The sequence below is a fragment of the Hemitrygon akajei genome, chromosome 13, assembly GCF_048418815.1.
Source record: "Hemitrygon akajei chromosome 13, sHemAka1.3, whole genome shotgun sequence".
In the NCBI taxonomy this organism is placed as follows: Eukaryota; Metazoa; Chordata; class Chondrichthyes; order Myliobatiformes; family Dasyatidae; genus Hemitrygon; species Hemitrygon akajei.
Window position 1 is genome coordinate 51,319,302 of NC_133136.1, and position 25,402 is coordinate 51,344,703.

At 39.7% G+C, this 25,402-nt stretch overlaps 1 long non-coding RNA gene across 1 annotated transcript; it reads left to right on the forward strand.

Annotated features, from left to right (window-relative positions):
- The first annotated feature begins 1,906 nt into the window (after positions 1-1,906).
- Positions 1,907-4,999, forward strand: LOC140737495 (uncharacterized). Its single transcript, XR_012101172.1, has 3 exons — positions 1,907-2,007; positions 2,321-2,457; positions 4,361-4,999. It is a non-coding gene; the product is annotated as an uncharacterized lncRNA (long non-coding RNA).
- The last annotated feature ends 20,403 nt before the right edge of the window (positions 5,000-25,402 follow it).

A 25,402-nucleotide genomic window follows, 5' to 3' on the forward strand; every position in this document is an offset into this window, starting at 1 on the left:
ACAAAAATGGACCAGGTACATTGACCAAATCTACATTCCCCCCATACACAAAAAATACAAGAAAGACTGGGCAGAAAACACTGAATATAAGACTGAAAAATGTTAGTAGTCCAAGAGCATATCCAAAATGCAGAAAACCAGGGCAGCATTCTCCAGGCACAGTGGCAGGCCTGTCCTGCTTTGGCAGCAGAGCAATCCCCAAGCAATCAAAAGGCAGTCTCGCCTCTCCATAACAAAAAGATCCCTCCAGCGATCGAAAGGCAGTCTCGCCTCTCCATAGCAAAAAGATCCCACCAGCGATCGAAAGGCAGTCTCGCCTCTCCATAGCAAAAAGATCCCACCAGCGATCGAAAGGCAGTCTCGCCTCTCCTTAGCAAAAAGATCCCACCAGCGATCGAAAGGCAGTCTCGCCTCTCCATAGCAAAAAGATCCCACCAGCAATCGAAAGGCAGTCTCGCCTCTCCATAGCAAAAAGATCCCACCAGTGATCGAAAGGCAGTCTCGCCTCTCCATAGCAAAAAGATCCCACCAGCGATCGAAAGGCAGTCTCCCCTCTCCATAGCAAAAAGATCCCACCAGCGATCGAAAGGCAGTCTCGCCTCTCCATAGCAAAAAGATCCCACCAGCGATCGAAAGGCAGTCTCGCCTCTCCATAGCAAAAAGATCCCACCAGCGATCGAAAGGCAGTCTCGCCTCTCCATAGCAAAAAGATCCCACCAGCGATCGAAAGGCAGTCTCACCTCTCCATAGCAAAAAGATCCCACCAGCGATCGAAAGGCAGTCTCCCCTCTCCATAGCACAGTGATCCCACTTGTCCAGAGGATGACATCATGCCAAATGCCCATTGGTAAGTAGGCTGCTCACATAACCATCAACCTGAATAGCCAGCTGTCTGATGAGCTACCTGCCTGAAAAATGTCTACCTGGTTTTCTTTAAAAATATCTATAGAGTTTAAAAATAGATTAGCAATTGTAGTGTTGATTTAAGCACTCTTCTGTAATATTTCTTCATTCTGGGGAGCTTAATAAATTTGAAACCATATACTTGTGTTTCCAATACAGAGGTTTGTGACTGGAACTGATTATCAAAAGTTTGAGCTCTATGGTCAGTCAGACATGAAGGATATTACATCCAGTTCATCAGAATAGCTGAGTGCCATTGCAAGAGTACACTTAAAGAACGTTGCTAGGACTGAAGGACTCGAGCTACAGGGAAAAGTTTGGTTGGCTACTCCTTGGTACATAGGACACTGAGGCAAAACATTATAGTGGTGTATAGTGTTGTATCATGAGTGGCATGGGTAGGGTGTCTTTTTTACTGGGAGAGGGAATCATAGGCTTAAGGTGAGAATAGAAAGATTTGAAAAGGATCCAAGGAGAATTTTTTTTCACATAGAGTATGGGTGCATATATGGAATAAACTGCAAGTGGAAGTGGTTGAACATGTTTGGCTCATATAAGTGTCAAGTTCAGCATGGCTGAGTTGGGCCAAAGTTTCTGGTTCCATGCTGCATACCAATGAATCTATGAGCACAAAATTCATCTATTAAAGCGGCTTGGCATACTTTATAAATTAACACTTCCTAAACAAAACTTCACTCCCGAGCAGTAGGTTTCATGAAAGTGGAGAAGGAATGATGAGCAAGAAATCTGAGGCCACTGATTTGCTTGATTGTCCAACTTTCTTCACACTCAGAGTTACAATTCATAAAACTTGCCTACTAAACCTTATATCTCAAAATGTTATGCAAAGTAAATACCATTTCTATGAGAACAAAAAGGTTGAGGTTATTTCCAGTATGAGTTTGGAAATGGATATTCTTATTCAATTTATTCCAGGAATGAAGTTTTCATACTCGAGTCATTCAGATGCTAAGAGCGGATGCACAACATAGAGCCGAGGAAGCCTTGGGCACACAAGCCACAAAGGGACCAAGAAATCAATTAAAAAGCTGTTATGAGTATTCTCATTATATTTGGAAACAAAAGGAGCTACAAACCTTAAGGGTAACTTTGTTCATATCCCTTTGGTCTCATTTATTTGTAGGTGACTCTTTTGATTTGAAATGATGGCCGATTTGAATGTACTTCATGCTGAAAAATAAAGATAACTCCATAACATCAAATTTCCTGGTGACTGCAGCCAGATGATAGGACAGCTCTAAGCTTTAGGATGAATGGAAATTCAAGAAGCACAATCTGGAGGGGCAAATATCAAACTGCTGGAAGAATAGAGGAACTTACTGGGTCAATGCATACAAAATGCTGAACTGATGAAGGATCTCAGCCCGAAACATTGACTGTTCATTTCCCTCTATAGGTGCTGCCTGACGTGCTAAATTTCTCCACCATTTTGTGTGTGTTGTTCAAGACTTCCAGCATCTTTAGAAATACTTCTGTCTCCAATTCAACATGACAAGCAGCATTTGTGAAGGCAGAGGGATGGCCAGCATTTTGGTACTTTGGTTCATATCTCCACCAGCTTGCGTATCAAGTTCTTCATATGCTGTAATGCTAATTTCTAGTTGCTGTGTTTCTCCCATTTCTCATTCCATAATCAGCTGTGGCATTATTCTGTCTCTTATGCTAATCATAAGTTATGCCCAAGTGGAGCTCTTTTGGGTGCTTTAAAGTCAAATTTAATAGTTCAATTTATTTAAAATAGAAGCTTTACCTTAATATTTAATACAGCTATTTTATACTGCTTTTTATATATGTTGGGAATGTTCCACTGAAGGGTGTGATTCAGAGGCCTTTTAATGTTTCTCTGTTATATAGAAGGAGATAAATAAGAAATACCAGTGATCGTGTTGGTGCTGAGACACCAGAAAAGAACGTTCGTTTAAAAATAACCAGAACATGTAGGGTATTCTTGGACATACTGAAAGCAATGCTTCTAGTGGTTGTGGTTTAGCAATAGAAGAGATGAAGGAACACATCACTGGATAAACTTGGCAAGAGGTTTGTTGACATCACACAGTGAAATGGTTTACAGTGAATTTCAGTATCTCCCTTTTATAAAAAAAAACGTCTATTAACTTCAGTAAAGGTAATTTTCCATGGACAAGTTTGGCATAGGCCAGCAGATATTATTTGCCAAGGTTCACTTTTGGTGTCTAATGTTCCTTATAGCTCTTATTATTTGTCCAGTGTGGATAGAACAGTGTTACAGCTCATCAGGTCTTGACATTGTAATAGCATAGCTGTACCTTTCAGATTTCAAGGCTGATTAAGCCTGAGGTTCCTCAGGTACTCTTGAGATGACATAATATGAGTAACATGAAGAGCTTTCAACAGGTGATGAATGTGTACACAGACTTCATCACTATTATTATCTGCATGGGAATGCTTGGAAGGGTAATATTTTCAGGCATATAGGAAGAAAAGAATAGAAAATTCTTGTTAATTGAAACAAAACCTGCAGATGCTGGAGATCTAAAATAAGAACAGAACACACTGGAAATACTCAGCAAGTCAGGCAGTATCCATGGCAAATTGAATTGGAGACCCTTCTTGTTGTTGGCATATTCTTCTGCATTTAAATATCACAATATTACACTGATAGAGCTCCTTTGCCACTTCAATAATCACTGTGGCTTCGTAAAGTTTATCAGAAGCTTTAGTAACTGGGACATGACCTCTGGCATCTTCACTTGCAAGTAAATATGAGCTTTGTATTCACAGGGAAGAAGAGAATAGATACAAAATAGTGGAATAAAATTCAAACGATTATTGTCACAGGAGAAAGGGCACTGGTCAAACAACTGGGACTGAAGTCAGATAGCTCCCTTGATGCTTGAATCCTGGGGGGTCATAAAAGTAGTTGGAGGGATAATGTATGCTTTGTTTGTGATCTACGAAAGTCCTATAGATTTGTAATAGATTGCAAAGACAAAATTCAAGAAAGGAGAGAAAGGCAGGAGGCAGGAAAACTATTGCCATTTAGGCTAATATGTATTATGCTGGACAACAAGGATTTTGCTTCTTGAATACTTCTGGGTGTATCTTACGGATTTTAGACATCTGATTATGAAAATCATTTCCTAATCACTAACCATTTTTTGAAATCACCTATATTTGTTAGTTCAATTCATAATTCATCAGAATAGTTGAAGCCAAGATTAAGGAAGGCATTTTTGTTGGCTCACAAATCGAACAGGTCATCAATGACAGGTCATTTGAAGAATATCTGGTAGGACTGGAGAAAATCACATGGAAAACATTCAAGGATGTTGTTGAAAATTTTCTTGGGAACTACAGAGTACAAAATACATGCTATTGGATGACAGGATACTTCAAGCATACAAAACAATGAAGTGCAACATGTCACTAAAATTTCATTTTCTGTATTCTCATATAGACTTCTTCCCTGCAAATCTTGGCACTGTCAGTGATGAATGTGGAGAAAGGATTCAGCAGGACATTGCAGTCATGGTGAAACAGTAGCAGGGCAACTGGAATCCATCAATGCTGGCTGATTATTGTTGGACATGCAAAGTGAGAAGCCTCAGACACTGAGTACAAGTGAAAATCATCAACAAAATATTTTTAGCTTAGTTGAACTATTGCAAGGTGTCAGCACCGTTATGCAATTAAATGCATTATATTCAATAATAGTTAAAATCTTGTTTATTCAAATTCCTACATGGTACAAGTAGTCTGAACTCATATTTATGTTCAGCTTCAAGCAGTCTATCATAAACAAAAAAAATTGTGAGGAAGTAACACTTCAGAAAAAAATGTTGTTCAATGTTATTGAGAAATTATTTTCAGACAACTTTGAAAAAACAAAATACATTTAAACAAATGTATTAACCTGCTTGATAAATTATTGAGTTCTTTGAAAATGGATAAAGGAGATGCAATGCATTTGAAATTCCTAAAGGCATTCAATACATTGGCAGACAAAAGGCTACAGCTACTTTATTATTTCAGATTTTCAGCATTAGAAGGCTTTGCTTTTCAAGTGTGGACTCAACTAGAGAAAGTAATAGTGAGACAAAACATGGAGTCCTTGTAAGTAAGAGGAATATCTTAAGATATCTTGCTTATCCGGTGTGGTGCCAAATAGCATTGATTCATTTCCATGTAACCAGAACCATGTATAATTAAATTAGCTTGTTAACTGATTTCTTTTTCTGATTATAAATTTCCTCCCAAGACCTCCCTGATGTTGTCTGTTGTAAATGTTGTCAGCTGTCCCCTCAGAGTTGAATCATTTATCATTAACAGGAAGATGGCTATTAACTCTAGCATGTAGAATTCACTTCATTATTTTAGTATTCTCCTCTTAATTCTTTCCCACTTAATACTTACCATTGAGGGCTCACTCTTTCAACTTCTTTTTTTTCTTTGCTGCTCCCAGTCCTGAAAGAGTCAATACAGAAACCTTGAGCATTGCAACAAAATTCTATAAAGAGCAGATTCCTATCTCGAACATTATTGGATATTTATTACATTGTATTGCATCGCATTGTTTGGTTTCTTTCCAGCTAGGTTTAATAATATTTCTGGCTGTCTGCTGAGTTGAACTGTGAGAACATGAAATCCTCATTATATTCACATCAAGATAACATTTATTATAATCAGCATACATACTGAAGAGTTGTAAAAGTTAGATTAAAAATATACACTTGCATAAATCACTCCTCTCACTCCACTGTTTTGGTTTTGATGCAAAATTAAACCCTCCATACACAAACCCCACCTTTCAAAAACATACTTAAGTATGAAGGTTTGAATCATAAATGGGATTTTTACCACAGATAGAGCAATGCCATTTGGGACAAACTGGCCAGACTGAGGCAGTTGGCATGGGCTAACATTAGTGGCACCGGCAGTAAATCTGTCAGATTTAGTAAACAGTGCCACTGCACATTCAACAGCAAAATATGCTCAAAACGATAATGGGGCAGAGTGTAAAACTGATGATCATTGAGAGATTGAAGGACGATGAGAGGTGACTTGACAGAAGTGTACAAGATGATAAGAGGTATAGATCAAGTGGACAACCAGAGACTTTTTCCAAGGACAGAATTATAAGGGGACATAATTTTAAGGTGATTGGAGTATAGAGGAGAATATCAGAGTTAAAGTGCTTTAGAAAGAGAGTGGAGGGCGTGTGGAATGCCCTGCTGGAGTGGTGTTAGAGGCAGATACATTAGGGGCATTTAAGAAACTCTTAGACTGGTGACTGAATGATATAAAAATGGAATGTTATGTAGGAGGGAAAGGTTAGTAGGTTATTGATATTGATAAGCACTTTATTGATCCCAAGTGGGAAATTCTCTCATTACAACAGGAAAATTTAAAAACACACTTTGCAGTGTGCAGACTTAACTAATAATAAAGTACACAATAGTAATATACACAATAATAATTTGCTAATGTGCAATAATAATGTACAAAATAATAAAACAGAGTCTATGGTACTATGATGTGTGTTCTCCAGTCGCACAGAGATGAACTGTTGTACGTGCTTATTGCATTTGGTAGGAAAGATTTCCTGTAATGTTCCTTGTGACAGCGGAGCTGAATGAGTCTGTTCAAAAGGGTGCTCCACTGCTTATTCAGTAGGTCACGGTTAAAGGCTGACCCAGTGTCATGGGTTGAATGGCCTGTACTGTGCTGTCATGTTCTATGTTTTATGTTCTATGAATGCTGCTCCTACATGACACATCGCCTTGCTTAGTTTAAAAGGCCAGTTTCAATTTGGGTTTGATTTAAGATTGAAAGAGCATGAGCAAGCCATTCATCTTTACTCTCCTGTTTTGTATTTTTTATTTATTTAGAGATACAGCGCAGAACAGGCCCTTCCTGTCCACCAAGCCACGCTGCCCAACAACCCACCTATTTAACACTAGTCTAATCACAGGAAAATTTGCAATGACCAATTAACCTACTAACCAGTACATCTTTAGACCATAGGAATAAACCAGAGAACATGGAGGAAACCCACACACTTCATGGGAAGGACATACAAGCTTTCTTACAGAGGACATGGAATTGAACTCCAAATACCAATGCCCCAAGCTGTAATAGAATCACATTAATCATTACGCTATACTGTAGATGATGGCTGATTTCTATCTTGGCTCTAATTGCCCACCATGATTCTGTAAACCTTACCATTAAAAACCCATCAAATTCAGATTTAAAATTCTGAATTAATATAGCCTCAGTAGATTTTTGAGGAAGCATTTTGTAAAAGATAGATATTGCTTATTTGCATTATTTCCGTAGGATAAAAATACACACATCTAGTGAAGAAGTCATAGATATCCACTAGCTTTGAATTCTACATTATTCTTCCACACTGTACTCCCGTGCTTGTGCTTATAATGTAACTCTTTAAGTTAATCAAATTGCATTACACTAAGGACAAAACTGAAAACAGCCTTAATGTAAGAACTAGCAATTGTTCTGTACAGCTGTAATATAATTTCCGGTTTAATTTAATGTTTCTACCTGTCTTGCTAGCTTTCAATGATTTCCATTCTTGCATTCCTAAATGTGTGCAGTCATTCAGAGAAATTATGCAACAAACTCAATGGTCAAATGATTGAGTTCCTTCAGCATTTTTGCCTTTTGCTCCAGATTTCATCATCTGCCCTCCCTTGTCTCCATTCACAGGTTGAGGTTCTCATAATTTAGATTATGCTGCAGTCCATTATGAATGACCATTTTTGCTGATCCTGACTTTCAAAGTTTACTTGTATAATTAATCAATGGTTCTTGGCAAATTTTATCAGCACTTTATTTACTGTACTGTCTAATTTACTGGCATCAGCAAACTGGAATGTGCAGCCACAAAGAGACTGCAGTTGATAGGATCTGGATAAAAAACATTTTGCTGGAAGAAGTCAGTGTTTCAAGCAGCACCTGTGGAAGCAAAGTGTGTATACCAACATTTCAGGTAGAGTCACTGCATCATAACTGATAGAGAAGAGGAAAAATTGCCTGTATATGGAAGTATGGGAGGAATGGGACAAAGGCAGGTAGGTGATGGGTGGAATTAGATGTGGGGAGGGGTATGATGAAGTATGTCTGGGAGAAAAACACCATGGGTATGGGTTACCTGAAGTAGAAAATTTCAATGCTTAGGCAGTGGCTAAATTACCCAAGCAGAATACGTAACGTTCTTCCAATTTGCATTTGAATGGAAAAGGAAAAGGATTGACAAGACCTTGTGGGAGTAGAAAAGAGAACTAAAATGACATGTAATCATCCCTGGGCAGGGAAGGAGTGAAGAGACCAGTCAAGGGATCACCTTGAAGCTGGTGGAAATTATGAGATATACGACTTTCTATTTACTTATCCAAACTATCATATACTTTCTTTTTATAAACTAATGAATCATCAATTAAATACAGATTCAATGAGCACCTTCATCCATTTCCTGCCAATGTGGTATTTCCTACCAATTCTATATGCCTTAAATTTGTTAACAGTCTCTTCTAGCAAAGCATACTCTTTTTGCAGCCCATGTAAGTGTAAACTCCAGCCAGTCCTTTACAACCATATTATTTACCTCTTCAAACAAAAAGGTATGATTTTATAAATCTTTCTGATCCATTAATTGTTGGCCAATAGTTCAGTCACGCTCTCCTCAAAAGTCCATTTTGTGAATATAAATTATCTGGTACATAAAAAGATATTAATTTGTCAGACTCAAGGCAGATGAAGTGTAATAAATTTGCATTCTCCATTGGAAGCATGAACTTGCAATTTGGTGCCACAGATGTGCAGTAAGGGAAACTTCACTGTAGATTCTGTGGTTACACTTTGCCCCCCCAAATACTTTACATTCCAGGAACTATATAACTAATTTAGATATAAAGAACAGTGCACACTGTAAGGTTTTCTGTTCAATAGTTTTAATGGACATCAGACCTGTAGGGACCGCAGACATGCTTGATCAAACCTCTATATTTGTTCCCAGCACATGAAATTTGAACAGCAGTAACAAAATTATATTATTTACTGTATCATGCTAAACTTACTACATATTATTATTATGAATATTCTAACCAAAATGCAAGCATATTTTATGTTGACTGCCCAGCCTGTCAAGCAATCTTGAGCTTTTTAAAAAAGGAGGGAGAGAAAAACCGAGGAATTATAGACCAGTGAGTCTGACATCAGTGGTGGGGAAAATGCTGGTCGGTTATCAAAGATGAGATAACAGCACATTTGGAAAGAGGTGAAATCATCAGACAAAGTCAGCATGGATTTGTGAAAGGAAAATCATGTCTGACAAATCTTATAGAATTTTTTGAAGATGTAAATAGTAGAGTGGATAGGGGAGAGCCAGTGGATGTGGTATATTTAGATTTTCAAAAGGCTTTTGACAAGGTCCCACACAGGAGATTAGTGTGCAACCTTAAAGCACACGGTATTGGGGGTAAGGTATTGATGTGGATAGAGAATTGGTTGGCAGACAGGAAGCAAAGAGTGGGAGTAAACGGGACCTTTTCAGAATGGCAGGCAGTGACTAGTGGGGTACCGCAAGGCTCAGTGCTGGGACCCCAGTTGTTTACAATATATATTAATGATTTAGACGAGGGAATTAAATGCAGCATCTTCAAGTTTGCGGATGACACAAAGCTGGGTGGCGGTGTTAGCTGTGAGGAGGATGCTAAGAGGATGCAGGGTGACTTGGATAGGTTAGGTGAGTGGGCAAATTCATGGCAGATGCAATTTAATGTGGATAAATGTGAGGTTATCCGCTTTGGTTGCAAGAACAGGAAAACAGATTATTATCTGAATGGTGGCCGATTAGGAAAAGGGGAGATGCAACTAGACCTGGGTGTCATTGTACACCAGTCATTGAAGGTGGGCATGCAGGTACAGCAGGCGGTAAAAAAGGCAAATGGTATGTTGGCATTCATAGCAAAAGGATTTGAGTACAGAAGCAGGTAGGATCTACTGCAGTTGTACAAGGCCTTGGTGAGACCGCACCTAGAGTATTGTGTGCAGTTTTGGTCCCCTAATCTAAGGAAAGACATTCTTGCCATAGAGGGAGTACAAAGAAGGTTCACCAGATTGATTCCTGGGATAGCAGGACTTTCATATGAAGAAAGACTGGATCAACTAGGCTTATACTCACTGGAATTTAGAAGATTGAGGGGGGACCTTATTGAAACGTATAAAATTCTAAAGGGATTGGACAGGCTAGATGCAGGAAGATTGTTTCCAATGTTGGGGAAGTCCAGAACGAGGGGTCACAGTTTAAGGATAAAGTGGAAGCCTTTTAGGACCGAGATGAGGAAAAACTTCTTCACACAGAGAGTGGTGAATCTGTGGAATTCTCTGCCACAGGAAACAGTTGAGGCCGGTTCATTGGCTATACTTAAGAGGAAGTTAGATATGGCCCTTGTGGCTAAAGGGATCAGGGGGTATGGAGAGAAAGCAGGTACAGGGTTCTGAGTTGGATGATCAGCCATGATCATACTGAATGGCGGTGCAGGCTCGAAGGGCCGAATGGCCTACTCCTGCACCTATTTTCTATGTTTCTATGTTAAAGTTGTAAGACATTTAAACCACACTGGAACTAACCTTAATATCTGGGACCAGGCCAGATTTATACCGAATTTTCTCATGACAGTTACATAGTTGGAACCGAGTCCAGATCACAGATTGTGTGTAATACAAATAGAAATTTGAAGTCCAGAAATAGCCCCTTTTTATGCAGCAATATTTGATGATTCCACATAGAAAGAGCAGTATCAATATGCTAAATGATTTTCCTCTTCAAATGCTTTCTTATACACGCTTATCACTCTGCCCTAACTGAAAACTGGAAATCCCTTTATTAATTTCTTCTGAGAAACAAGCATATTTTACTTCAGAATTAAATAGATTTCTTCAGTGGGAAAGGACAGAACAGAATAATGTTGATATACATGGAAATGATTGCTCCTCATCAAAGTTTATGGACTTGATGAATTCAACACAGATTCTGCTGTGAATTCATCTACTTCTAATCAAAGTACCTGATCATTACCTTCAGCCAGCAGATGTAGATGTAATTTTCTCCTCTTTACTTTGGATGGTATCAAAAACAAATAGCCTACTTAAACTTCATCATCATTCCAGTTTCCCTCTCAGTCTCTGTGAATTTTCTTTCCTCGCAGACCTGATACAAACCCCAAACAAACTAACAACTATGCTCTAGTTTAGGTATAATGATTTAATCTGTGTAATTTTGATAGCAACTATCCCGAAAAAAAAAAATTCAATCATCTTAATCAGAATGATAATGAAAAGGTAATTTCTGCCTATTACTTCTTGATACTCTAGTTCTTGTGGCATGGCTTTCCAATCATCATTCTTCACCCTTTCATTCGGCTATTTTAATAATCCTCAGTTTGAAGTATATAATACATCCAGGCCCATTCATCCCCCATCTGCATTCTGCAAACATGAAGTAAACTCAAATCTTAATCTTAATCCCATACCATGGATCAAAAAAATAAACTGCTGAAGAACTCAGTGTAGGGAAGTGTATAGTCATTCACTTAGGTAGAAAGAATAAAGGTGTGCACTATTTTCTACATGATGAGTGAACTCAGAAGACAGAGACGTAAAGTGACTTGGGAGTCCTAGTGCAGGTTAACTTGAGTCAGTTAACCAATGCAATGTTAGCATTTTACTTCAAGAGAACTAGAATATAAAAGCAAGAATTTAATGCTATGGTTTTATAAAGAATTAGTCAAAATTAGTGTACTGTGAGCAATTTTCAGCTCCATATCTAAGAAAGGATGTGCTGTCATTTGAGAGGGTCCTGAAGACATTGGGTATATTTAAAGCACATCTCAATAGTTCCTTGATTAGTTCATTCATTCGTTATGTGGCGTGTCAGGACATTGGTGATCATTGTCTTTTCATGATCATGATCGTTCTTGGCAAATTTTTCTACAGAAGTCATTTATCATTGCCTTCTTCTGGGCAGCATCTTTACAAGACGGATGACCACAGCTATTATCAATACTCTTTAGAGATTGTATGCCTGGTGTCAGTGATCGCATAACCAGGATTTTTGATATGCACCAGCTGCCAATACAACTATGCACCACCTGTTTCCATGGATTCGCGTGACTCTGATAAGGGGCTAAGCAAGCGTTGCACCTTACCCAAGGTGATCGGCAGGCTAGCAGATGGAAAGAATGCCTTACACCTCCTTTGATAGACATATATCTCCACCCTGCCACCCTTCTTGAGTAGTAAGGGCAACAAAAGTTATGGGGAGAAGACAAAAGAATGTAGTTGAAAGGGAAAAGTATATCAGCCATAATTGAATGGTGGAGCAGACCAGATAGGACAAATATCCTAATTCTGCACCTACCTCATATGTTCTTATGGACCCAATGGATCAAACAACATGATCGACAATATCTCGGTTCCAGACTCTGCATCAGAATGGTTTCACATGCTATGAATATTGTTAATCTGAAGTAAAATGAAGCCATGCTAGAAAAATCCAGCAGAGTGAGACAGATTCTGTGGGGAAAGAAATACAATTACTGCTCCAGTTGTAATGAAAGTTCCAGGAATAAAGTTGCTGTGATGCTTGGTTCTTTTGGAGCTTGGCCGGGCAGTAAACATGCAAGTGGCAATTCTACCAAACTCAGAGAAATGAAAGCTGAAGTGTCCTCCGATACAATCTATCTGTTTTGAATTAGGCAGCAGACAAAAGAAATGCAACTTCATTAGTAAGTTTCTGAATATGATGCAGGGAGAGAAACCTTCACCCTTAGGGGAAAGAAATTCCATGACTTCATTCCAGAGGTAAATATTTCTGGAGCTGATTATTATTTTCCAGAAAATGCTTTCAGGACCTCTGGGAATTCCTATGCAAGAATTTTTACACTACCCAAAAGTTTCAGCTAGTTATTTGTAGCTCACTGATGCTGTGACATGATAGAGACTTTTAAGTGAGTGAAACAGTTTGTTAGAATGGAGCTGGAGAAGCTTGCATGCATCAACTCCTCAGAAAAGTGGTGTTGTGGGTCCAGGTTAGATCGTTTGTTATGTGCACACCAAGGAACTTTGTGCTCTTCCCTCTCCCCACAGCGGTGCCATTGATGTGCATGGAGAGTGGTCAACTCGCACCTTCCTGAAGTCCACAATCATCTCTTTTATCTTGTCCACGTAGAGACTCAGGCTGTTGTTCTCACACCATCTGACAAGCCTCTCTTCCTCCTCTCTGTATGCCGACTGATCACTGATGCTGATAAGGCCAACCACTGTTGTTTGACCTGTGAACTTGATGATGGGGGGCTTGAGCTGGACCTGCCAGTGCAGTCATGAGACAACAGTGTGAACAGCAGAGAGCTGAGCACACAGGCCAGGGGGGACACCGGCGCTGATGGAGCTTGAGATGTTGCTGCCAACTTGGACTGACTGGGGTCTTTCCATCAGGAAGCCCAAGACTCAGTTGCAGAGAGGGTTGTTGAGTTCAACAAGAACAGTTTACCCACCAGCCTCTAAGGAACGATTGTTTTAATCACCGAGCTGAATTCAATGAACACCCTGGCACATGAGACCTCTTTTTCTAAGTGGGACAGGACAGAATGGAAGGCCAAGGCTAAGGCCTCAATAGTGGACCAGTTTGACCAGCAGGTGAGCTGGAAAGGCTCAAAGGTAGCTGGAAGATGTGGTTCTATACAATCCATCACCAACTGCTCAAAGCACTTCAAGATTGCTGAGGTCAGTGCTATCAGGCAATAGTCATTTAGGCCAGTTCCTGTCACTCTCTTGGGCACCTGAATAATGGTGGCTGCCTTGAATCCTACAGGACAGTGGACTGATGCAAAGAGATGTTAAAGACATCTTTCAAAGACTTCTGTTAGCTGAGCTCCACAAACCCTCAGCACCTGACCAGATATGTGGACCAGCTCTGCAGCTTTGCGTGGGTTTACCCTGGCTAGGGTCCTCCTCACCTCGGCTACAGCCAGTCAGGGGGAGAGGTTCTTTGCTTGATCTCACAGCATTCATTGCAACAAATCGTGCATAGGAAGCATTCAGCCTATCAGGAAGAGAGGTATTTCTGTCATTGACGTGCACGGTGGACATAGGCTGTTATGGTTTGTATACCTTGTCAAGTCCACTGTGTGTCCCTGTGTCGAAGTGACTATCACTGCTGATAATAAAGTAAAATGACTAAAATAGCTGGGCTCAGAACACACACACTCTAATTAAATTTGCAGATGATACTACATTAATTGGCCTTAACTCAAATAATAACGAGGCAGCCTATAGAGAAGAAGTCATCTCTCTAACACACTGGTGTTGTTATGAATGTACCACAGCTCTGAGGGGCCGAAGGGTGCGGGGGTAGCCCCCTCCTTTGTGAGAATCGCAAGATCACTATTGAGTCCATTCAGGAGACCCAGGAAATGAGAGAAAGACATGCCGAATCCACAAGGCGTTGGAATGTGCCTTGGCCTCCGAGAGGCGGACCCATTGATGCCGGCTATTGTCTCTTGGAGACGGACTTGTGTATTGCATCCTGGACGATGCATCGATGCCCCAGGCAATGAACCAACGAGGAGGTTGGTGGAGGGATTGCATCATCCCCAACCTGATTGACACCTGAGACCCTGTGAGTCAGGATAAAAAGAGGGTCTGTGGGAACAGCCCCTCAGACGCACCAGAAGAAACGCTAGCGATCCCGTAGTAGCGAAGGCCACGTGCGTCCGCTTCCATTTGCCCGGAATCGGTGACCTTTGCCACGGAAAAACGGTTTTTAGCTAACAACGGGGAACTCAACTCTCAACGACTCTCGAAGGATTGACATCATAAACAGAATGGGCAAGTTTTAACCCGTCTCTCTCTCTCCAACAATTGCCACACAGGGTCCCCAATGGCGGCAGCCTGTATGAACTGAACGAACTATATATTTCCATCGGACAATTCATTATCCCCTAGACAACGATACAGCTTTTTTCTTATTGATTATTATTATACCCGCGCTTTTAGATTTAGTATTGATGACGTATATTATCTGTGTGTTTGCATTGATATTATTTTTGTGTATTTCTATCAATAAATACTGTTAAAAATAGTACCATCAGACTTCAACGGACCTCTCTATCTTTGCTGGTAAGTGATCCAGTTACGGGGTATGTAACAGTGTCAAGATAGCAACATCTCCCTCAATGCCGGAAAAACAAAGGAGTTGTTTGTGGATGACAGGAGGAATGGAGACAGGCTAACCCCTATTGATATCAATGGATCTGGGTTGAAAGGGTGAACAGCTTCAAGTTCCTCGGTATACACATCACTGAGGACCGCACGTTGTCTGTACATACCGGCTGTGTGGTGAAAAAAGGCACAATATCAACTCTTTCACCTCAGATGGTTGAAGAAGTTTGCCATGAATCCCCAAAACCTAAAGACCTTCTACAGGGGCACAACTGAGGGCGTCCTGACTGGCTGTATCACTGTCTGGTATGGGAACTGTACTTCCCTCAATCACAGGACTCTTGCAGAGAGTGGTGTGGACAGCCCAGCGCGAGTGTGGATGTGAACTTCCCACTATTCAGGATATTTACAGTGACAGGTGTGTACAATGGGCCTGTGGGGTCATTGGGGGCCCGAGTCAACCCACCACAAACTGTTACAGTCACTACCATCCAGGAAACAATACGGCAGCATAAAAACCAACAGGCTCTGGCACTTCCACCAGGCCATCAAACTGATTAATTTACACTGAGACATTTGTATTTCTAAGCTATATTGACTGTTCTTTTATACATACTATTTATTACAAATTACTATAAATTGCACATTGCACATTCAGACAGAGATGTAACGTAAAGATTTTTACTCCTCATGTATGTGAAGGATGTAAGAAATAAAGCCAATTCAATACAATTATGACTCAAGCATCCCTTTTATTGTGCACAAAAAACACAGTATGGGCTCCTGTCACCCATACTGTTCTGACATCTGAACAGAAAATTGCTATTTTTATACAGAATTGACTTATCAGTTACATTGATTATTGTAAATTGTCTATCTTTGAATTCCTTACTCGAAAGATTGATCGCCATTCATAATAGAGATGTTAAAGTCAATCGAAACCTTGAGCAGAGAGCTGATGACATTGTGAAGTTAGTAAATTCAACAGAGCTTTAGTTGTTGGGTATATTTCACATCCTTCTGTTATCTCACCTGTCTCCAGTATCCCCTGTTATGTAAAGGAACACGATCTTTTTGGAAGACCTTCCTGGAAAAGTCTCTCTACAGAGGCCTCACTCATTTGCCTTGAGTACACACTGCTACAGGAGAAGAGTCTCCAGCGATCCCATTTCAAATGTCTTGCTTGACTACAACTGCCCCAGGCTATCCTTGCTTTACTGTAACCTCCACACCTGGTATCACAAAAGTAGCTCTGAATTTTCTGTGCGTACTCTTGCTTTGCCTTTAGGGAAATCACTATCACAGGAGGAAGTTGAGATGCATGGAGTAATTGGGTTTAAGGAGAATTTAAAATGCCACATCAAGAAAATTATATTGTGAGTGTGAGATGAAGAGGGTGGTGAATGCTGGTCTAGATGTTTAAAGATAGACATGGCCAGTTTAGCCAATCCTCTAATGCATAAAGTAAACCTAAGCAATTCTAACCAAATTCATTCTTCAATGTAGTCTGTGTAAGCAAGATTATTAATCACGTTCCCACCAATCATGATTTTAGAGTGCCTTTCAGATTGAAGAAAAGATAAAGGTTAACTTTATTTATCACATGTACATTGAAATATCAAAGCACGTAGTGCAATCCATCATTTGCATCAATGACCAATATACTCTGAGGATTATGCTGGGGGCAGCTTGCAAGTGTCACCACTCTTCCAGAGCCCACAACCCACAGACCTTAAATGGAACTCATGTCTTTGGAATGTGGGAGGAATCTAGAGCATCCAACACAGTCATGGGGTGGACGTACAAACTCCTAGTAGACAGTAGAGGTAGTAGAACATCATTTGATGATCCCTGCTGCTGTAAAGCAATTGCACTATTTCAGCAGATATAAGCTCTAAAAACCTAGACTCATACAGATATCCTGACCTAGTTTTCTTACCTTTTCAATTCCACTTTAATTTTGAGCAGTCAACTAAAATTATTAGGTGATTTCAAACTCAACTAACGTCGACAGTACTTCTTCCTATAGATGCTGCCTGGCCTGCTGCGTTCCACCGGCATTTTGTGTGTGTTGCTAAAATAGTACACTGACTACATATTAGCTAGTAACTAGTATCAGTATTGAGGAGGAAAAAGTCTGATCCAAAAGAATTCTGGAAAATCTACTATTATGTATGAATTATATTCTCTTTCATTTGAAACCTGAAAGATGAAGTGACTGATGGTTCATCTGACATGTTGAGACTTCTCTAAATTTAATCAGTGACTGGTAGTCATCAGTTTAAATTGATCTATGTCCTGTTAGGGGGCTGCATAGAAATAAACAGGAACAGAGAAAAATTACTATGACAAAATTTAATTAATATGACTTTTGCATTGTTCCAGCAAGTTGCAAAGTGGCTAAAATGTTAATAAATGTGATTCTGATTTTATCTTTCATTTTTCAGCTAGGTATTTGGATGGTTGATGCAATAAATATGTCCACCCATTATCAATAATTTACCCATTGCTGTACCAAGAGCAATGAAAAATTATAAAAGGACCTCTTGCCAGGTGACAATTCAGTTTTGAAAAGCAGCTTGAAGTAAGTTCATTTACAGCAGAGATGGCAGGCAAGACAGAACATTTTTATCCCTGGCTAAATTCAGCAGTAATAGACTTTGTTACATTGGAATGGTCCCCATGCAGATAATCAAAATATGCAAGTATCTTCACTCTGCATAAGGCAGAAGCACTGATGAATAATTAACAGAACCATATGTGGGTCAGAGAGATAGCTTAGCCAGCAGGTCTATTTGCAACAAGCTGTCAGCTGTGACCAAGTTTAAGACTTTTGCATATGAAGTATTAGAGAACTATAACAAAATCACCAGTTTCTGTAATTTACTTGCTGCTGAGGTGAACTGTTCATAAACTAATTCTATTTTTTATTTTAATTTCTAATTCTGGAAGCATTAAAATTAGTGAGAGTGGCTCAGGGTATGACACTGATTGCCAAGGTTTGGATTTGAATGCCTGATTCTAAATGAGGACTATGCATGATTTCTAGCAAAGCAGCCTGTAAACAAATATCAGCAATACTCTGCCTCTGTGCATTAACTCAGCAGAGTGGTAGGGCACAAATGAGCTCAGCAAATTAAATAAAAACACAAAATGCAACACAAAAAACACAAAAATAATTTATTTATCTCCAGCATCTGCAGATTCACTTATGTTGTCATCAAATTAAAGAATATTTCTAAAAGAAATGTTACAAACTCAGATGTCCAGTAGTCATGTACATGAGGACATAAGAAACTGCAGATGCTGGAACCTGGAACAAAACACAGAACACAGGAAACACTCAGCAAATCAAATGGCATCTGTGGAGGGAAAAGATGTCAGGTGGATGAATTGAAACCTGCATTAGGACTGCATGGCAATGGGAAAGATTGCCAGTGTATGGCAGTACACAGTACGGGGGGGGGGGGTGGGGGGGGGGTGGGAGTGGGTCTGAAAGTGATGGAACAAGATGAGGAGAAAGAACAATGAGAAAGTGGAAGGTGAACAAGGGGGGAACAAACCTAGTGAGTGTGTGTAGGAGCAAAATACTGAGTACGTGGTTTACCTGGAACTGAAAAACAAATTTAATACTTTGGTATAAAGGAGTGAAGTGATCTTAATTGCATAACTCCCTGAGACCTCTGTGGCAGTATTATATTACAAAGCAACAGAACTCAATGCAGCTTAATGACTTTCTCTGCCATGTCAATAGTCAAGCACACGTTCTAGCCTGCCACAAGACCCTATTATAAATGCATACATGGTCTACCTCCCTAAATGCTCATTTCCTTTACTGTCATTCTAAAGATATTGGCAAAAAAATGCAATTTCAAGACCCATTAGATTGGTGCCCAATGCCTGCAGCATCTACCATCTATAAATTGAACAGGCATTATTTGTGAGATGCTGTCTAAACTGACCACCTTTCCAACGTCAGAACATCATTTCTTAGAAAAGGGGCCCAAAATGGTTCACAATACTCCAGTCTATCTGACCAAGCCTTATAAACTCTCAGCATTACATCCTTGCTTTTATATTCTAGTCATCTTGAAACGAATGCCACCAATTCCTTACATCAATTCAACCTACAGGTTAACCTTTACGGAATCCTATGCAAGGACTCCTGAGCACTCTGAATTTTGAAATTTCTCCCGTTTAGAATATAGTCTATGCCTTCATTCTTTCTACCAAAGTTCATAACCATACAGTTCCCTATAGTATATTTCTCCTACTAATCCTCCCAATTTGCCCGAGTCCTTCTGCATACTCCCTACATCCTCAACACTGCCTGCCCCTCCACCTGTCTTCATATCGTCTGCAAACGAGACCACAAAGCCATGAATTTTGTGATCCAAATCTTTGATATACAATGTGAAAAGAAATGGTTCCAACACCGACCCCTGTGGAAAAACAGAGAAGGTCTTCTTTCTTCCCACTCTTTGCCTCCTGTCAGACAGCCAATATTCTATCCATGCTAGTATCTTTCCTGTAATGCAATAGGCTCGTATCTTGTCAAGTAGCCTCATATGTGGCAACTAATCAGACTTTCTGAATATCCAAATTATACTGTATAACATCTCCTGACTCTCTTTTGTCTATCCTCCTGGTATTTCCTCAAAGAATTCCAACAGATTTGTCAGGCAAAATTTCCCCTTAAGGAAACCATGTTGACTTTGGCATATTTTATCATGTGCCTCCAAGTACATTATCTTTAATAATGGACATTAACATCTTCACAGCCACTGAGAAGTCAGGCTAACTAGACTATAATTTCCTTTCTTCTGTCTTCCTCCCATCTTGAAGGCTGGAGTGACAAATGTAAATTTCAATTCCTCCAGAACCATTCCAAAATCTAGTGATTCTTGAAAAATCATTACTAATGTCTCCACAATCTCTTCAGCTGCCTCTTTCAGAACCCTGGGGCATGGTCCATCTGGTCCAGGTGACTTACCTACCTTCAGACCTTTCAGCTTCCCAAATACCTCCTCCTTAGTAATGGCAATTACACATACTGTACATCTGCCACCTGAGACTCACCAATTTCTGGCATACTGCTTGTGTCTTCCACAGTGAAGACTGAGGCAAAATAGTTATTAAGTGCATCTGCCATTTCTTTGTATCCCATTACTAAATCTCCAGCATCATTTTCCAGTGATCCAGTTCACCTCTCTTTAATCTTCATATATCGGAAGAAATTTTTGGTGTCATCTTTTATATTATTGGCTTTTTACCTTTGTATTTTCTCTCATTCTCTTCTTATGGCTTTTTAATTGCCTTCTGTTGATTTTCAGAAGCATCCCAATCCTCTAGTTTCCAAGTAATTTTTGATACAACAAATGCCCTCTCTTTTGCTTTTATGCTGTCTTTGACTTCCCTTGTCAGCTGTGGCTGAGCCATCCTCCCTTTAGAATATTGTTAAATATTTGGTTTCTGTCTATCATGTAACTTTTGAATTTCTCCCAGCAACTCTAGTCATTGCTGTTCTGCCATCATCCCTGCTAGCGCCCCCTTTCAAACAACTTTGGCCAGTTCCTCTCTCATGCCTCTGTACTAACCTTTATTCCACTGTAATAATGATAAATATGATTTTGGCTTCTCCCCCTCAAACTGCAAAATAAAATCTATCATATTATGATCCTTGTCTCCTAAGGCTTTCCTTACCTTAAGCTCCCTAATTAATGTGGTTCATTACACAACACCCAATCCTTTGCCCAGACCTTTGCCCTGGTGAGCTCAAACATAAGTTGCTCTAAAATGCTATTTCATAGACATTGTACAAACTCCATCTTTGGGGATCCAGAACCAACCTGATTTTCCCCTATTTACAAATTGAAATCCTCCATGACTATCATAACATTGCCCCTTTTTGCAAGCTTTTTCTCTCTCCCATTGTGTTTTGTACCCGACATCCTGGCTACTGTTTGGAGGCCTGTATATAACTCTCATCGTGGTCTTTTTACCCCTGTAATTCCTTAACTCTACCCACAAGGATTCTACATCTTCCAACCCTATGTCACCTCTTCCTAAGGATTGTAGTTTTTTTTTATTTTTATAAACAGAGCCACCCACTCACTCTGCCTACCTGCCTGTCCTTTTGATACAAACAGTACCCTTGGATGTTGAGCTGCCAACAATAATTGTCTTTCACCCACGACTCAGTGATGCCCAAAATGTCATACCTGCCAAGTTTAACTGTGCTACAAGATCATCTACCTTATTACCAATGCTATGTGTATTGAAATATAACACCATCAGTCCTGTATTCATCACCCCTTTTGATTTTGCTCTCGTGTTGCATTTCAGCTCATCCTACTGACTGCAATTTTGCCCTATCATTTACCTGTCCTTCCTCACAGTCTCATTGCACACTTCATCTACTTGTATGCCATCTTCCCCACCCTCAGCCCTATCACTCTGGTTCCTATCCCTCTGCCAAATTAGTTTAAACCCTCCCCAACAGCTCTAGCGAACCTGCTCACAAGGATGTTGGTCCCCATGGTTTCAGGTGTAACCCATCCTTTAGATCCAGGTTATACCTTCCCCAAAAGAGATCCCAATTATCCAGAAACCTAAAACCCTGCTCTTACACCAATTACTTAGTCATGCATTCATCTGCCAAATCATCTTATTCTTACCCTCTCTGGCGCATAGTACAGGCAGCAATCCAGAGATTACTACCCTGGAGGTCCTGCTTTTCAGCTTTCTACCTAATTCCCTATATTCTTTCTTCAGGACCACACTGTACCACGCTGTAGTTGTTGGCTAAATCAAAGTTCAAAGTACATTTATTATCAAAGTAGGTATACATCACACAACCCTGAGATTTGTTTCCTTACAGACAGCCACAAAGCAAAGAAACCCGAAAGAACCCATTTTTAAAAAGTTAACTGTCAACTCCCAATGAGCAGAGGGAAAAAATAGCAAGTCATGCAAACAATAAACACAAGGAAATAGTGTTCTGAACTGAAGTCCAGAAACAGAGTCTGTCCTCAGACCCCTTGTTCATCACAAAGCCAAGTAAACTTTGCGGAACACTGAGCTGAACTGACCCATCCCTTGCCTCAGGTCCTGGCATCCTGGCCTTTCAATCAGGCCTGACACCTAAATCATTATCCAAACATTGGGCTCAGTCACTTAGGTACGCTCAGGGGCATGGACCCCATCGCTCAATTTGGCCTGTTCCCAACTTTTCCAATTCAGCCAAGTACTTAAATCATTGTCCAAACATTGGGTTCAGTCGCTTTGGTATTCTCTGTGGCCTGGACCGCACTGCCTCCATTTGTCTGTACCTGACTTTTCCAAATTCACCCAGCACTTAAATCAATTGAACATTGGGTCTTCCTCACTCTTGGCGACAGGCCTGTTGCCTCATCTCACCTTGGTTCTGCCTCGTCGAATGCCTCCAAATCCAAAGGAAAGATACAGGGTATTGTTTGCGATTATTGTTTTCCAGAAAAAGAGTGATTAACAAAGTATTTAGTTGTTTCCTTTGTTTCGTTGGCTACCAGCCAGAAGCTGCTGAGATTCACCGGAGCCATCTTAAACCAGAAGTTCATTGATTCCACTGTATTTCTTTGTTTTATGCCCACAAGAAAATAAATCTCAAGGTAGCATATGGTGACATATATGTACTCTGCTAATCAATTTATTTAAATCTTTCAACTTTGAACTTCCATGGGGATGTGAAGAACAGTCATGCCGTGAAGGGTTTGATAAAACTCATATTTTCATTCTAGTGAGGAAGGTTGGGCCCACAGCAGAGCAAAACCAGCTCATATTATCGGAATTCTAAAAGTCAATTTTCCTGTTTTATGTAATATTCTAAAATTAAAATTTAGAAATATTATTACAATGTACAAAAGTTGTTATGCATAAATGCATTAAATCATTGCCAAAAATAATATAAATGTACCTCCTAACCCAAAAGTTTAATGTGCCCCTGTTATGTTACTTATCTGAAGCTCCTTTATGCATTACAAATATGAATATTCTATCACTTTACAGTTGCAAAATAAGTTGTGAACCTATAAGACGAATGATATCTTTTTTTTTGGTGGTTTCTAAATTCACTGCAAAATATCTATTATTTACAGTGTTCTGCAAAAATTTACAATTTAAATCATCTAACTTGTTTATTGAGTTTTTAATTTATTGTTTTGTTGATCAGAGCATTCAGTCATTTTCTGCTTTTAAAATGGACTTTTAGAGATTATGGATGGTGTTACAGTAGTGCAAAGGTGTGATATCATCCAAAGCTTGATTATTAATTAATGGAACTCTCTTCTGCAGCTAATTATTATTGTTATAGATTGTTTCAGATTTTTTAATGAATGAGAAACAACATTGAATTTTACAGTAGTTGTTAATTAGCGTTGGAATTTTTAAAAAGTGAAATAATGTTTGTGGCTTAAGCAGCAATTTGTTTTTCTTTGAATTATCAGATTTACATTTTTGCTTAACTATCTTTTTAATATTTTATAATGCAAGTCATATATATGCATCAAATTTCTCTCATTCAGTTTTTTTAGTCTACTTTATTCACACTGGAATTAAAAGCTGATGTATGTTTCTCATTATCATGCCCTTTGACATATTTTCAGAATATATTAGGATTAAGATAAACTAACTTCCTTCTTCCTCTACCTACCCTACCTTATCTTACAGTAAGATGCCAGCATGCTTGGATAAAGGGGCTTTTAAACATATTGTTTACGATTTGCAAGACCCTGCTGGACATTAAGAACTTAAAGTACAGTAGGCCTATCCTGTCAGTGAGTTCCTTGTTGGCAGAGAAACTGAAGGAACTGGACGTGCTGCAGATTATAAATCTGCCTGTGACAGAGAGGTGTTGGTGCACAAAGAAGTCGTGCAGTTTAACAGTGAGCCTTATTCACTCTTCTTCCGATCACAAGATCTTGTTGGACAATGGTTGTGTGGAATGCTGCAAGTTTAATTCTTTGGTTTATTGGGGACCAATAGGGGTGAACGGTGGGGGAGCTACTTGGGCCCTGATCATATTGAGGACTAGGCTTCAAGCCCTGGTGTCGCCTATTTGCAATTGCCTGGGGGAGGTGTCGGAGTCGGAGTCGGGTGCACCAACTGAGTGCTGGAGACAATGGGGCACCGTGTTGGTGCTGCCCCCCAGTGTACACTTAACAGAAGACAGGCTGTATTGTGTGAATGCAGACTGCTGAAAATTCATGGACTCAGGGACTTGGACAATAATTTTTTTGTGTGACTATATTTTAAGGCTATCTTATATGTGATATATGTGCCTTGTGCTGTGTATGACTGTTGGTGCTGTGTTTTACACCTTGGCACCAGAGTAATGCTGCTTCATCAGAATCAGAATCAGGTTTATTATCACCGGCATGTGACGTGAAATTTGTTAACTTAGCAGCATCAGTTTAATGCAATATATAATATAGAAGAGAATAAAACAAAATAAAAATAATAATGATAATAAATAAATAAATCAATTACAGTATACATATATTAAATAGATTAAAAACATGCAAAAAACAGAAATACTGTATATTACAAAAAGTGAGGTAGTGTCCAAGGGTTCAATGTTTGTTTAGGAATCAGATGGCAGAGGGAAAAAAGCTGTTCCTGAATTGCTGAGTGTGTGTCTTCAGGCTTTTGTACCTCCTGCCTAATGGTAACAGTAAGAAAAGGGCATGCCCTGGGTGCTGGATGTCCCTAATAATGGATGCTGGCTTTCTGAGACACCGCTCCCGAAAGATGTCCTGGGTACTCTTTAGGCTAGTACCCAAGATTTATAATCCTCTGCAGCTTCTTTCGGTCCTGTGCAGTAGCCCCCAATCCCCCATACCAGACAGTGATAAAGCCTGTCAGAATGGTCTCCACGGTACATCTATAGAAGTTTTTGGGTGCATTTGTTGACATGCCAAATCTCTTCTAACTCCTAATGAAGTATAGCTGCTGTCTTGCCTTCTTTATAACTACATTGATAAGTTGGGATCAGGTTAGATCCTCAGAAATCTTGACACTCAGGAAGTTGAAACTGCTCACTCTCTCCACTTCTGATCCCTTTATGACAATTGGTATGTGTTTCTTCATCTTACCCTTCCTGAAGTCCACAATCAGCTCTTTTGTCTTACTGACGTTGAGTGCCAGGTTGTTGCTGTGGCACCACTCCACTAGTTGGCACATTTCACTCCTGTATGCCCTTTCTGTCATGATTCCGTTT